General features: G+C 39.9%; 1 pseudogene; it reads right to left on the reverse strand.

Annotated features, from left to right (window-relative positions):
• Window positions 1-4192: 4192 nt before the first annotated feature.
• Window positions 4193-4659, reverse strand: LOC129674167 (40S ribosomal protein S9-like; annotated as a pseudogene).
• Between the last annotated feature and the right edge of the window lie 1341 nt (window positions 4660-6000).

Genomic DNA, 6000 nt, shown 5'->3' on the forward strand with positions numbered 1-6000 from the left:
GCTTCTTCTTCTTTTTTTCAAAGGTTTTTAAGTGTGCCATTAAGTTTCTTGTATGAGATGTCTGGAACTTCTTTCTGGAGGCACTTAGTACTATGAGCTTTCCTCTTAACACTGCTTTCATTGTATCCTATAGGTTTGGATAAGTTTTGTTTTGTTTTGTTTTCATTTTCATTGAATTTTAGAAAGCCTCAACTTTCTTTTTTCATTTCTTCTCTGACCAAGCTGACATTGAGTAGAGAGTTGTTTAGTTTCCATGTGTATATAGGCATTTTGTTATTTGTTATTGAGGTCTAGGTTTTGGACATGGTAGTCTGAGAGGATACAAGGGATTATTTCGATTTACTTGTATCTGTTGAGGCTTGCTCTGTGAACGACTATATGGTCAATTTTTGAGAAGGTTCCATGAGGAGCTGAAAAGAATGTATTTTGGGTGAAATGTTCTGTAGACATTTACTAGGTCCATTTGACTTAGAACCTCTGTAATTGTCATTATTTCCGTATTTAGCTTCTGTCTAGATGATCCGTGCCTTTGTGAGAGTGGAGTGTTGAAGTCTCCCACTATTAATGTGTTGGGATCAATACGTGATTTAAGCTTTAATAATGTTCTATTTACAAATGTAAGTGCTCTAATACATGGGGCATAGATGTTCAGGATTGTGATGTTCTCCTGGTGGATTTTTCCTTTGATAAGAATGAAATGTTCCTCTTCATCTTTTTTGATTAATTTTGGTTGAAAGTCTCTTTTATTCAATATAAGGATAACTACCCCAGCTTATTTTTTGGTACATTTTTTTTTTGAAAAACTTTTTTCCAACCCTTTACTCTGAGGTAGTATTTATCTTTGTTACAGAGGTGTGATTCTTCGATGAAGCAGAATGTTGGATCCTGTTTCTGCAAACATTTTGTTAGTCTGTGTCTTTTAATTGGAGATATTAGTTTATTGATGTTGATAGATAATAGTGACCAATGAATATTAATTCCTTTTATTGTGGAGTTGGTGGTGTTAATGTGTTTCAATGCCAGTTTTGCTTTAATTCTTTGTTGTGAAGTTATCTATATCCTGTGTTTTCTTGGATGTAGTTGTTTTCATTGGATTTGAGTTTTCTTTCTAGTACCTTCTGTAGGGCTGGGTTGATGTATAGATCTTGTTTAAATTTAGTTACTCATGGACTATTTTGTTTTCTCCAGCTTTGTTGATTGAAAGCTTTGCTGTGTATAGTAGTCTGGGTTGGCATTTGTTATCCCTTAGAGTCTGCATGACATCTTCCCAGGCCCTTCAGGCTTTCATAGTTTCTGTTGAGAAGTCTGGTGTGATTCTGATAGGTCAACCTTTATATGTTACTTGGCCTTTTTCCCTTGCTGCTTTTAATATTTTTTCTTTGTTCTCTAGATTTAGTGTTTTAACTATGATGTTATGTGAGGATTTTCTTCTCTGGTCTAGTTTATTTGGTGTTTTGTAGGCCTCTTTTATGTTTATGGACATCTCTTCCTTTAAGTTGGGAAATTTTTCTTCTATGATATTCTTGAAAATATTTTCTGGACCTTGAAACCTGGAATCTTCTTTTTTTGTCTATTCCTATTATTATTAGATCTCATCTTTTCATGGGGTTCTTGAATTCTTGGATGTTTTCTGTTTGGAAATTTTATGATTTTATTTTTTTTCTTTGATATATGTATCCATTTCTGCAATTGTATCTTCAGCACCTGAGAGTCTCCTTTCCACCTCTTCTATTCTATTGGTGATGTCTACCTTTGTGGTTCCTGGGTCTTTTCTCTAAGTTCTCTAGCTCCAGGTTTTTTCTGTTTATGTTTTCTTTATTGATTCTAATTGTGTTTTCATGTCTTGCACCACTTCCTTCATCTGTTTGAATGTGGATTCCTGTCTTTCCATCATGGCCTTTATTTATTTATTTATTTTTGTTCATTTATTCTCTCTATGCCACTAATTTTGCCTCTGTGTCTCTGTTTGGCTCTATTTGCTTGTGTTTCTTTAAGAGTTTTGTTCTTTTCCTCTTTATGTGCCTCTAATAACTGGATAAGTAGAGCTTTAAATGCATTTTCCTGTGTTTCTGATGAATTAAAATAACTGTTTGTTTGGGGGTTGCTGTTGAAGCCATAATGTCCTGATTTCTTTTGGATGTGTTCTTATGTCCACCGCTTATGTGTTCTAGCCATCTGCTTATCTGTAACCTTTGCTGTTTATTTTTAGAGTCTGTACTTCAGAATGGGTCTGTCTGGCTCTGGTGTCTGGAGTGTTCTTCAGGAAGATTAGAGAGGTCCATTGGTTTGAGAATGGATTTTGGTATATCAGCTGTAGCTAAGGGAGAAAGGTCCCAGGAGCATATGCCCAAGTGTTGGAGTGTGAGTAGCAGTGTGCCTTGACGGAGTGTGTGCTAGAGATTGCAGATGCCTACAGGTGGTGTTTAAGCATCAGGGTTGGGGCAGAGGGGAAAATGTGAGGGTACAATGCACATGTGCTGGTGCCCTGAATACCTCAGTGGCTTACACACCTGTTGTACTGTCCTCCTGGTATTCAGATCTGTCTGGAATCCAGGAATTGTTTGCCTGGACTCCATTGGGAAACCCACAGAGCAGTGGCTTCAATGTTGAGATTGCTGTCCCAAGTATTTGTATGTTGCCCACAGTAGGGGTGTGGGTGGGAATGATCAGATATCTGGCTGCTAGCTTAGAGGAACCCTGGTTCTTAGGCTCTGAAAACACTCACTTAAAGGCTCACTCACTGGCTTGCAGCCCTAATAAGAAAGCACAGGAGACCCTCCTGTTCTTTACTCTCAGATTTGCACCCACAGGAGCTAATGAGAGTGCAAGAGATCCATTAGCTCAATGGGTTCACTGTTTGGCCACCGGCCAGGTATGGCTCTGTAGTCTCAGTCACAGAGCACTGGGACTGTGTGTACCAGCCTCTAACCTACCTGTTGGCAGCTCTGGGAGGCCTGCCTATGCTGTTTCAGTCACTGAGTATATGGAAGTTTGTACTTGGACTAGCTGCTGCCCTGTAGCAGTTTTAAACCCCATCCCCCTCCAGGAGGCCCACCTGTGCCTTTTCTGTCAATGAGTGCAGAGGCTTGTGCTTGGGGCAATGACTGAAGTCTCAGCCAAGCAGTGTCAGTGTTTGGGACAGAGGCTGCTGCTGGTCACCTTGCCAAGTAGGGATACCTGTGCTTGGAGAAAGGGGAAGTGCAAGGGGGTTGAATATTCTCCATTCAGTCTCCAGTGCTCTAGCCCTGCTTTCCAGCAGACACTCTACATGTCTTCATTAAAGAACACAGGTCCTCCAGCTGGAATGTGCTACTCCATTTCTTTGTTATTTCTCCTGATACTCATTGGGATGAAATACAGAGGATTCCATTTATCCTGGTACAGGATGCCTCTCTGTCACACACAGCCAGTACCATGGTATTTAGCAAATATGAACTGTGTGCTCTCTGTGAACATGTGGAAGGTAAATCTGCCATTGACATGTTGTTAGAAAGTCCTAAAAGTTATGAAGAGGCCCCTTGCTGTAAAACCCCGCTTTTCAAAGCCTACTTTTAATGTGGCAAGTATCCATCCTATGATGTCACAAACACCTATAGGTTGGCTTTTGAATATATTAGATACATTTTTAAAGAAAACATGAATTAAGGGAGGAAATAAAATACACTTAATGTTTATAAAAGATGGAGTTCAGTGTATCTGGGGAGGGTTATCAGTTTCTTGCAAATCTCCCATATGAATTATGTGTTGGATTTAGCTTTATGTGTCTCCAGTGTTTGTTCTTACAGTGATTGCATTTTGAAAGGTGTTACTAACAATTTGTACTTTTTAGTCATTATCCTTTAATATCTCTTTGAGTCCCCCTTGCCCTCAAATATATTTAGCATATTGTAATGATATACTCTTTGTGTTCAATGTCTGAAAGTGTCAGGTAACCTCCATAGTCACACATGGTAGGCAAAGTGACTGTCTTTACTTTATAAACAAATAACCAGGTGTTCACAGAAGTCAGCTCAGGAACTGTGCTTTCCAAATTAGGCATTATTATCTGTAAATTCCACACTTTTAGCCACTACAAACACCATCCTCCTTATGATTTTCTTTGAAAGCTACTATTTTTTTAAACCAACTGTCAATTCTTTTTTATTAGTAAACTGGAAAACTATGTAATCCTCCAGTTCAGGAAGGTATTTTTCTAATCTTCTTCCTCATCATCACCAGCTCCAGCACCACCCTGCCCTTTCTTGGCATTCTTTCTCTTCACTTGGCCTGGGTAGCCACCACCATAAAGACAATGGAGGGAGAAAGCAATGTGTTTCTGGAGACCAGATGGACAATGAAGGATGGAATATTCAACCAACTGCTTGCAGACCCTGGTATGACACTGGTGTATAAGCACACAGGCATGGTGAATAGATTTGGCCAAGTCCAGCTTAAAGAACTGGGTATGCAGCCGCCTCTCAAGGAAATCCTCAATCTTCAGGCCCAGGATGTAATTGAGCTTCATTTTTCCCTCATCCAGCACCCCAATGCAAACAATGAGTATTGCCTTCAAGAAGACTCCACGAGTTCCTTTCCTCCAGTGTCAAGATGTGATTTCTCGAATGGTCTCTGTGTGGTCACATAGGTTTGGGGACAAACCCAACTTCTGACAACTGGCATGCTGACTTCTCTAGGCCAGCTGTGCCTATGAACTCATGCCCCTGACAAACTGAAAGCTAGTAGTTTTAATCTTTGTTTTATAGAGATCTTTCAACTAACAACATAAAATAAGACTTTTTAAAAATTTATTATCATTATTATTATTTCTTTATTATTATGATTATTTCAAATTTATTCACTTTGTGTCCAAGCTCTAGAGCCCTATATTATTTCCTCCTGGTCCTACTCTTTGTCCCTCTTCCACTCCTATGCTCCTCCCCTACTCCACTGACAAGGGAGTATTTCTCTCCCACTATCTGACCCTAGCCTATCAGGTCTCACCAGGTCTGTCTAGATCCTCTTTCTCTGTGGCCTAGTAAGGACACCCCATCAGGGTGAGGGGATCAAAAGCAGCAACTGAGTTCATGCCAGAGACTGCCCCTTCTCCCCTTACTATAGAACCCCCATGGAGACTGAGCTGACCATGGACTACATCTGAGCAGTGTGTCTGAGTCCTCTCTATACATGGCCGTTGGCTGATTCATCAGTCTCTGCAGGCCTCCCTGGGCCCAGAATTTTTCGTCTGTTGGTCTCCTTGTGAAACTCCTGTACCGCCCAGGTTTTTCTATCTCCCCTTTATTTTTTCATAAGATTCCCTGCACTCTGCCCAAAGTTTGGCTATGAGTCTCAGCATCTGCTTCTATACCCTGCTAGGTAGAGTATTTCAGAGGCCCTCTGGGTTAGGATCCTGTTCTGTTTCCTGTCTTCTCCCACTTCCGATGTCTATCCTGTTAGCCTTTCTGAATGAGGATTAAGCATCTTCCCTAGGGTCCTCCTTGTTGTTTAGCTTCTTTAGGACTGTAGATTTTAGTATGTTTATCCTATATTATATGGCTAATATCCACTTATAAGTGAGTATATACCATGTGTGTCTTTCTGCTTCTGGGATACCTCACTCAGTATGATTTTTTTTCTAGTTCCATCCATTTGCCTGCAAATTTCATGATTTTCTTGTTTTTAATTGCTGAGTAGTATTTCATTGTGTAAATGTACTATAATTTCTGTATCCATTTCTCTGTTGAGGGACATCTAGCTTGTTTCCAGATTCTGGCTATTATAAATAAAGCTGCTATGAACATAGTTGAACAAATGTCCTAGTATGGCTGAACATCTTCGGGATATATGCCCAGGAGTGGTATAGCTAAATGCGGAGGTAGTACTGCTTCCAATTTTCTGAGAAACTGCCACATTGGCTCAAGAAGTTAAACACCAACAAGCCAAGTAATCCAATTAAAAAAGGGATACAGAGCTAAACAAAAAAATTTCAACGGAGGAATATTGAATGGCAAAGGGAAATAGTCA

Source organism: Psammomys obesus, unplaced genomic scaffold (assembly GCF_907164565.1).
Source record: "Psammomys obesus unplaced genomic scaffold, mPsaObe1.curated_primary_1811, whole genome shotgun sequence".
In the NCBI taxonomy this organism is placed as follows: Eukaryota; Metazoa; Chordata; class Mammalia; order Rodentia; family Muridae; genus Psammomys; species Psammomys obesus.